Source organism: Equus quagga, unplaced genomic scaffold, assembly GCF_021613505.1.
Source record: "Equus quagga isolate Etosha38 unplaced genomic scaffold, UCLA_HA_Equagga_1.0 131539_RagTag, whole genome shotgun sequence".
Taxonomy (NCBI): domain Eukaryota; kingdom Metazoa; phylum Chordata; class Mammalia; order Perissodactyla; family Equidae; genus Equus; species Equus quagga.
In genome coordinates this window covers 1-10,460 of record NW_025796352.1, presented here as the reverse complement: position 1 = coordinate 10,460, position 10,460 = coordinate 1, and the positions used below count along the sequence as shown (strand labels likewise).

The window sequence follows — 10,460 nt, the reverse complement described above, 5'->3', positions numbered from 1 at the left end:
GAGATCTGATCGGTAGTTACCAGGGAAAAGGGGGGGTGGGGGGAGGGTACGGAGGGGGAAGTGGTGTACCCACAACATGACTAACAAAAATGTACAACTGAAATTTCACAAGCTTGTAATCCATCATAACATTAATAAAAAAAAAAAAACAAAAAACAGCCTATTCTAGGTATTCCTTAAAGTCAACGCCACTCAGCTTTTACTTTAATTAATCCATCATTCCTTCCCTTACGGGGATTAGGAAGGTTAACCCAAGGCCCAGCTTTGGTCCCCTTTGGGTTCCTAAAGAAAGAAGGTCATAAAATAAGAGAAAATAAAGGATCTTAAAGGAAAATGAAGCAAAGAGAAGTTGAGTGTCTACAATTAGGTCACGGACCTTCATTTCAGTGTACTTCTTTGATCGTTTTTTGTTCAGGTTTACCCTCTTGGTTCAAACAAACCATACCAATCTGACTAGTATCCTCCTGTGTTCTGGTCTTTATGTATCCTGATTTCTTTCTATGCAACTGCATGAAATGGTTTTCCTGATTGTTTCCCTTGGATCATGTCATGCTGTAGGCATTGCCGCCACGGCCCTAGAAAACCCTGGTCTGCCAGGACAGGCTAAGATCTCCACTCCCTTTGCCTCTCCATGGATTTTAGAACACATTTCCAAGTTAAAAATGAATGCTATCTGGGCCCAAGCAGTCCGTTCTATACAATAAACTTTAAAATACTCAGTATCCTATATTTACCTTTTATCACATAAAATTTTAGTTTCCTTGAATTTTGGAGAAAGAGGATATTTTGCCAAAGAGTCAAGTTTGACCAACTTAGTGAGCTGGCGCATTTCTTCACTGGCTACAGACCAGTTTGCCTTGACTTAAAATGGAAATACAACAAACTTTCCCTTTTAGGTAATGGAGGAAATAAAAATGGAAACAACAAAGAAATAAAACAAAACCATAACAAACAAACAAGAACAAAACAAAACAAAAAACCCAAAGCTTTTGTTCTTAGCAGTTGTAACAAAATGATACAAGTTGCTTTCTTTAGCTTTAGTAAAGAAGTTTTAATTGTCTGGCTAACAGATTAGGTAAATAAGGTGAGAATGGTCAAGTCAATGCCCAAACTCACCAAAATAAGTAATTTAATTCTGTAAAAGCAATCTGGTGTATCAAATACAGACTTATTAATCAAAAAAATAGAATAAAGACTCCAATTCACACAGCCATTAAAATAGTAGCCAGTGGCTACTATTCACAATTATTCAAGGTCAGATGTACATACAAAGGAAATCATGAGGCAATCAGTTTTATTCTCCCTGCTGCATTTAAGAATAAAACTTTCCTGGGGGCCGGCCCTGTGGCGGTGTGGTTAAGTCCACACGCTCCGCTTTGGTGGCCCAGGGTTTGCTGGTTTGGATCCTGGGTGCGGACATGGCACCACTTGTCACGCCACGCTGAGGCAGCATCCCACATGCCACAACTAGAAGGACCCACAACTAAAATATACAACTATGTACTGGGGGGATTTGGGGGAGGAAAAGCAGAAACAAAAAAAAAAAAGAGAAGATTGGCAACAGTTGTGAGCTCAGATGCAAATCTTTAAAAAATAAATACATAAAAATTTCCTGAATAAAGATGGATAGCACTTCTACTGTCTCCCTTCCACATTCCTTCTGGAGCCATTTCTATGTTATCCTCACAGTGGCAATCTATGACAAGGAGTTGGCAAGTGCTCAGAGTGGTACAGAGTGTTAGAATGGTTGAACATGACCCTAGGTTGTCAGGAGAAGACTGGGAGAGTACATATTAGTTCCATGGCCCAGAGAAGATGAAATGAGACAACTATCCAAAAAGCAACTTCACTTTTCATGAAAACCCTCAGAGGCGTTCTTCTGACAGGCTCATGAGACTGAAGCCATAGTATATTCATTAAGTACGCACTACGGTATGAAACACGAATTATATTTACATGAATTATCTAGGTAAAATATGGTGCATGTTAAGAAAGGAACTGATTTTAAAAGAGAAAACATAGATAATAAAAGAAGGAAGAATTATTTAATGAATAACCACAGGTAAATTCCAAAGGAACAATGCAAATTTCTTTGTTTAAACGTGAATTATATGGAATTCACTTTAGGATTTCGCTAAACAAAACTGAAAGAATACACCTTTTACACCAGTATTTCTCATTAATTACATAAACGTTTGATTACCAATTTTAGAAATATTGATTTTGGTTAACACGGATTTTGTAACTCTATGTACTCATCTTTGCAGAAACCACAGAACTTTCTAACCTATTCTCATTTAGGACCCCAAATCTTTTGGGGGAGGGAGGGCAGTTAAAGCATGATCTGCATGTAAATACATTGAACTAAGAAGTTTAGGGAAAGGACTATGTGACAGAAAACTTGAATTTGTCATCACTGAACTGTGATCAATGATATGACGTTGGGAGTATTTGAGATATGTTGGTTAAAAAAAGTGGTCAAGCTTTGCTGTTTAGATCCGTTCTTAGCTATGAAAGTCTTAATCTTATATGTAGACCTTTTGTAAGAATTCATTTATCTGTAGTAGTAGCAACAACATTAATAGTAGTAGTAGTAGTGATAAAAGTACGCACTTACCATGTGCTAAATGAATTATCTTAATCTCTCACGACAATCTTACAGTTATTATCATTCCCATTTTAGAGAATGAGGAAACTAAGGCAAGTGAGGCTATGCAATTTACTCAAGTTAACATGATTGGAAGCAGGCAGAGCTGGGATTCAAACCCAGCTCTGCTTTCACAACTTGGACTCTTAAACCTCTAAACTATACTAGCAAAGCAAATAAGAGACGAGACTGATCAGATCTAGTCTGAACCAGATCTAGAAGTTTGTTAAGTAAACAGGGGAAAAGCATCACAGGTCTTAAAAGATCAGTGTTTTGTAGTTCAGCATGCTGACACATAACTGGCACTTCAGCAGACTTCGCAGGGACGCTCGGAGATCGTTAGTGTAGTCTATTTCATCGTCCCATTCACAAGGGAAGAGAGCCCAGCAACGCTAACTTTCTCAAATCATATGGTTTGTTAGAACCTGGCTCTCTTCACATTTCTATGCAGTTTTCTTTCCACTGCAATATGTGCAATGGTCAGTTGATCACATGAATTCAGGTAAAAACCTGAACACTAGAACTCTGTTGTAGAGAATATTTCTTGAAATAAGTTAAAATGGGATTTTATGGGGAATCTTTCCAGGGTGATTTTTCAATTGAATTTATCCTATATTATGATAAGCGTGATTATTTTAAAATTTTAGTTTGAAAGTCATATTAGTATTATAACTGGCTACTTAAGCTAATCAAGATACTTAGTTACATTATAGAATTAGCAAATATTTAAAGAAACGGGGAGGGAAGCAATTTTACCTTACTAAATTTTGTTGCATATATTCCACCTTCATTAAAATTTGGACCCCAGTCTGAGAGCGAATGTAGGCTTTCAACCTGAAATAAAAATGTCATATTGAAGGAAATAAAATTGGTTTTTAGTTTATTTCAAGATTATTTTAGTATATTTCAAGATTCAAGTATACCTCAAGCATCTATGGAAGACTAAGCATTTATGAGTAGCTGATGATACTTAAAATCATCTATCCAAACACAGAAATGGGGTTGAAGATATTTTCTAACCAAGGTTCTGAATTTTAAAAAATCACCTTTCTTCTCTCTGTGCAATTAAATATCTTAAATTAAAAATTACCTATTTCAGTAAATTAAATTAATCTTATTTATTTTCTAAAAATGGAGCCAACTTAGCAACAAGTATTTTGTCTTACTGCCAAATATATGACCAATGATAACAACCAGATTATCAGTAATAAGAAGGAAAGAAACTCAACTTTTCTAGCTGTCTTTGGGACATGGATCTGGTTCAGTCTGGGCACTACCTTTTATCAAAAGTAGAAAATGAGGTTTAAGTAGAACTGGATCAGACATTTTAGAATCCACCTAGTCTAAATTTTAAACACTAGGTTACTCTGGAACCAAACCAAGCACTCATATTCCAAGCAGGTACCATCTGGAGAAAAGAAAGTCAACTGGCTTCCTGCCAGGAACACTACTAATTCACACTTTAATGACAGTTTCCTTATTTGAGCACTGCCTACTGTGTGCAAGGCCCTGTATCAGGAACTTCATATATGCTATTTTTTTAAGCTCCTAACAACCCTTTGCTGCTGTTGCTAGTGCCATCGAGTCGATTCCAACTCCTAGCAACTCTGTACAGCAGAGCGGAGCCCTGCCTGGTCTTTTTGCGCAATCCTCTCACCTTTTGGTGGGGTATCAGACAATGCTCCACTGCTATTCATAGGGTTTTCGTGAACAAATTTTTTCAGAGGTAAGTAGCCAGGTCCTTCTTCCTAATCTTTCTTAGTCTGGAAGCTCCACTGAAACCTGTCCACCATGGGTGACCCTACTGGTATTTGAAATATCGTTGGCTTAGCTTTCAGCATCACAGCAACACACGGTATGACAGTATGACAACCAACAGTTGGGTGGTGTGATTCCCTGACCTGGAAACAAACTGGGCCATGGCTGTAAAAGCTTCAAATCTTAACCACTAAACCACAAGGGCTGATTCATGACAACTCTATTTTTTAGATATCATCATTCTCATTTTACTGATGGAAAAAATTAACACGTGGAAGTTCAGTAATTTGCTCCTGATCACATAGCTAATAAAGGACAGAGCTATTTATCTAACCCAGATATTGATGACTAAATCTTTCCACTATGCTATGTTAACCCTTTTTGTCCATTCTGTATTACTGGACAGGAGACAGAGTGTATTTTACTTAGCTTTATCAAGATTTGGCTGAAACAGGATTTCCTGTCTTTGGAAACTCAGATACTTGGAAACTCTTAATTTTCAGAGTTTTTGGTTCAACTTGAAAGGCAGTTTAATTTAAGGGTTAAGAGTACAGACTCTGACACTAGACTGGCTGGGTTTGAATCCCAGCTTCCTTGCTTATTAATAGCTATATGAAATCACTTAACCACTTTAAGGCTCAGTTTCCCCATCTGTAAAATGGGTATAATAGCAGTAATCTACCTTAAAGGGTTATTGTGACATTTAAATGAATTAATACATTTATTATTATCTGCTTCAATGAGTGTCTGGAACACAGTATAAACAGTAAGTTTTAAGTACTGTTATTATTACTATTGAAAGGTATCATTTCTCACTGCCAAAGCCTTGAGTAAACACCAAGGAAATGGCACAGAAAGTAAACTGCACTGACACATCACATTCCAATAAAGTCACGACTTTACATAATAAATAGATACATAATAAATACCTCAACATTTTTAATAATTTCAGAAAGTTACAAGATTTTTTAAACATACCTTTGACGAATTACAGGATCAGACTTTTCAGGATCAATGTAAGGTCTTAGGATTTCATTAATAGTTTTATCATCTGGTACTCTTCCCAACAAAGAAAACAAAAACAAAACTTTTATTATTTATAATTTTCTACTAAAGGTGTTAACTTAGAATTACTAAATCTTGTGGCTTTTTTGTTTAAACAAGTGAACAGAGACCTTTTATTTCACTCTTGGCAAAATATAACATCCTTTTAAGCAAAAATTACTTAGAAAAAAAGCTCAAAAAGACTTCTTGGACACACTTAACAAAATCTTAAAAAACAATATTTTAAGAAGCTCCCTATAAATCAATTATAAAAATAATTAACACACACCTGTGCTCAAAGATGAAAAGAAAGAAGTCGGGACGAAATATATTTGAAAATTGCAGAAATCAAAAATCTGAGAAAAAGTTTCAGTTGAAGCTAGTTTTAGGGCATGTTCAAGTTTATTCATTCTAAATCATAAGACCAGGTTAAAAAAATTGATACTGCTTTCCCTGGAAACAAAGTATTTTAGGTTTTCCAACTTTCCTGTATGTATGCACATTGTTTTAAACTATAAGGCTGTAGAAACAAAATTAAGACACTGTTTTGAACTAGAACTTTCCTCAATCATTTATGCAGATTCATATATACTAGTGTGCTATATACCCCACCTCTAAATTTAAGTCTTCTCTCTGTCTTTAGTCTGGTAGCAACCTCAAATAATAAAGTTCTTCACTAAAATCCATAGGATAATTACAAAGACAGTAAATTTATGCAAAATGTGGATATGTGCTAAATACATTACTTAAAAAGAAACTTTAAAATTTTCCTAACCCAAGGAATCAAATAGTACACAACCATTAAAATTTTTAAATGATACCTGAAAATGTCCATAATATGAAAAAAAGTAGGATAAAAAACTGTGTAAATTAATTACAATTATGAGTATATATCTATACATGTCTAAATTAATGTATTTTCTGAAGGACACAGTGTGACATTAATAGTAGTAATCTGAATAGTAGAATTTTGGGTCATTTTTTATCGCCTATACAACCAGCCAGCTTAAGAAATAGAAAGCTTTCAGCCCTCTTGATTCTCCCTGCATCTCTCTCCCTAACACCTGCTCTCCCCACTGAAGTAAACACCAGGATTTCTGCATTAATCATTTCCCTCAAAGTACCACCACCTCTGGAGATATTCCTAAAAACTACTGTTTCCTTTTCTGGTTTTTTTTTTTTTCATATTTACAAACAGAATCACATTCAATGCATTTTTCCTTAACTTGCTTTTCTCAATCCACATTATTTCTGAGATTCATCCACACTGATGTATGTGTATAATTCATTCATTCTCAGTGGTGTTTAGCATTTCATTGTGTGTGTGTGTATATATATATACATCACAACTTAGCTATCCATTCTACTATACATTTACTGATATCACATTTAAGTTAACAGTTTATTTTAAATACAGAGACATAATAAAAACAAGTAAGTTCTTTCTCTCTTTTTTTTGCTAAGGAAGATTTGCCCTGAGCTACCATCTGCTGCCAATCTTCCTCTTTTTTTAAGTGAGCTGCTGCCACAGCATGGCTACTGACAGACAAATGGTGTGGTTCCACACCTGGGAACCGAAGCTGGGCCACCAAAGCAGAGCATGCCAAACTTTAACCACTAGGCCACTGGGGCTGGCCCTAAAAACAAGTAAGTTCTTAATAGACAGTGGTGATACTATACCTCTTCTCTATGTACACAGCTTGACTCTGAGGAAACTGGAGCTTCACATGCCAACAAAACTGTTGTTTTCTAAGAGAGAAAATAATAAAAGTTTGAACACAAATCAAACTTCCTGAATTTTCATTTTCAGATAATAACTCTAAAGTATTCCTAGAATTTAATGTATTTTTTCTACTAAGAGCTATTATCTCTTTTCCAAGATTTCAGAGACTAAGTTTTTTAAGCAACAGACTTGCAAGAGTTTTTAAGACCAAAAAAAATTAAGAGAAGCAGCTCTAAATCCCAAGGACCTCACATCCCTGAATTAGAAGGCAGTTTCTCAGAGTTCAGGGGCTTTTGAGATGAGTGTGCTACTACTTGAAGTTTACAAATAAATTTCCTCACGACTAAAAACAATGAGCTGATGTCTTTGCCTGACTAGTCTGGAAATTAGGTGAATGAAGTATTGTCCAGTTGAGACCAGCCGGCTGCAGATACACTTCTGAGCCATGAGTACGTGCATTCAGTAGCAAAACAGTAGACAACAAGCTGGTTGCTAAGCAGAATGCACTCTGAGCTACAGTCCCTTAGCTTCCAGTCTAAACTTTGGTTTGATGTAGAATCAACAGCAATAATTCACTAAATGTCTGATTTTAGAAAAATGCCCATATATTCTATTTAACATATCTAAATCTGGGGACACTAGACATCATTCCTTTTTTTAAAAAACTAAATGCTCAAAATATTTAATCCATTACAGAAATTTAAACACCTTCACTACATGATGCCTTTACACATTTTCCTTACTTAGAAGAAATTTCTAACAACTCATTGGCAAGTTAATGGCCGGCAGCATGTCCAAGCAATGGCCAGCATCTCCTATAAGTCTATCCCTTGGCAACATAGCCCAAAAATCTAAAATAATTTTCTTTTCATACATTCTAGCAGAGTATCTCCTACTAAACATTTACATGATTTAGTTCTATTTTTGTCAGACGACAATGACCATAAAATCAAGTAAAAATCCTTCTACTAGGGTAAGTTATCACAGATCTGCTTATGGAAGTTTTCTTTAATAACAAGATAGTTTTTGGTACTAGCTAGAGAAAAATATGCTTAATTATGCTTATGTTGATACTGTTACTTATCATATAAGAAACAATCATGATAAGTTTAATTTATTTTTTAATAGAAAAAGCTGTAAAGCACCCTTTACTAATTTAAAGGCCAGATATCTAAAATCTTAGAGGAAAAAACTTCAAAAAAATTTGCATGCAAATTTAACAGTTACTGGATTTAAGTAAATAATTCTTCCAAAACGAAACACTTTGCAATGTTTGTTATCTGTGAAACAGGCATAAAATAATATCACCATCAAGAGGCTGAGGGAGACCACATTTCTCTCTTAGTAAGAAATAAACTGATTTCTAAATCTGAATGCATAATATGGTTTCTTTCTAAATACATCTGTTTTCCACGTTAAGTTACCAGGGCAAAAAAGAGACTATGAACTTGTCTTGTGGAATTGTAACTCATACTCAATCACCCCAATCATTGCTTGAGTAATTTCAAGAACCATTCACCTTTCTTAACATTCAGTAGACCCTAAATACCTTCAAAAAATACTTAACATTCCAAAAACAAAGAGAGAAAAGCCCTTGGAAATCATTTTATTTGCTGTAGTTAACTAGTTGTACTTATAAGGAAGTCATTCATTACTGTTTTTATTAGACATACATTGCTAAATTGTGACTATTATAAAAATCTTTCTATATATAGCCTCAGTTCAAACATGAGCAAATCTGAAAAGCACATTTACCTTTAAAAAACGTAACCTTGCAATATTTCAGAAACAATAAGAGAATAATATAAAGAACACTCAGAGTACCCAAACTCAGATTTAACCAATTGCCATATTTGTTTGAGATTCTTTTTCTTCTAAGAAATAAAATGTTATTGATATGGTTGACGATCCTTTGTACTGTTCCTTGATTCAATTCCCTTCCCATCGTCAGAGGTCACTACTATCCTGAGGTTGTCTGTGTATTCTTGCCATCCTTGGTTTTATATTTTTAATATATATACACACACACTTATAAACAATATTTTACTAATTCTTTACCAGTTGTTCTTAAACTTTAATAAACTGTAATAAACTTAAAATTATTAAATCACAGTAAAGAAAAAAATAAAAGAATCTCCCCAGGGATGGGGTTATTATTTACCTCTCTACTGGTACACAGAACTAAAAGTTAACTTCATCAAAAAAATGCCTGTACTTTTTTACTCTATGGTAGCATAAAAGGCATTTGAGAACAGTTATTCAGAGTAAAAGATTTAAGTGAAACAGCAGACAAAGAGAAGCTGAAGGGTGTTGTATAAAGAATTCCTAAAATGAGTGAGAAAACTACCTCTAAAGTGGTTTCCAATTCTTCAGTGTTCCTGAAATTGATGTAGTGCTGACAGAGGTGATCAAATCTCTTCCTAAGTCTCAATTAAGTTTGTTTCCCATTTTTCATAATTATATATAGCGATACATGGCTCACTTAAAAAAATATACACCAAAATTCCAACAATATTACTTGTGAGGAGGACTGTGAGTAATTTTATATCTTTTTTATTAGTTTTCTAAAAGAACATACTTTGCAAAAAAAACAAAAATCAAGTGAATAATGCTTCAGTGAGTATCTTTATGCATATATGTAATTGTTTCTGTATTCTGGATTATTTTTAAAGATAGATTCCAAGAAGTAGAATCATTAGGATAGAACAGGGTTTCTCAACCTCAGCAGTGCTGACATTTTGGACCAGATAATTCTTTGTTATTGGGAGGCGGGAGAGGCAATGATGACACTGTCCTGTGCATCGCCAGGATGTTTAGCAACATCTCAGGTCTCGACCCATCAGATGCCACCAGCCAACACCCACTCCCCCAGTTATGACAATCAAAGATGCTCGCAGATATTGCAAATGTCCTCTGGGAGGCAAAATCACCACTATTTGAGAACCATGGGGATAGAGGTTTAAACATTTACTATTACTCCCAATGCATTAGGACTACCGTTCCCTAAATTCAATAAATTGCCTTCAACTATAACGTCATTGTGTCCTTGTCATATTTATCAACATTCTCAAGAATGGAAATACTGTACCCAGAATATTCTAGTTAACTTAGGGACCCCAAGACACTATGTTTAGAGTTTGATAATAGGGTGGTGAAGTAATGGTGGCAATTATTAAACCTAATGTTCCCTCCTGGATGACCTGACAAAGTAACAGAAACACCTACCTCTTCTGAGTCCCACGAAACTGAAGTAACTATTCATGCATAGCAAAGCTTTTTCTCTTCCTC

General features: G+C 35.0%; 1 long non-coding RNA gene across 1 annotated transcript; it reads right to left on the bottom strand.

Moving 5' to 3' along the window:
* Positions 1-3,399: 3,399 nt before the first annotated feature.
* On the bottom strand, positions 3,400-7,198 carry LOC124232852 (uncharacterized). Its single transcript, XR_006886928.1, has 3 exons — positions 7,130-7,198; positions 5,384-5,464; positions 3,400-3,481 (listed from the first exon to the last, which is right to left on the bottom strand). It is a non-coding gene; the product is annotated as an uncharacterized LOC124232852 (long non-coding RNA).
* Between the last annotated feature and the right edge of the window lie 3,262 nt (positions 7,199-10,460).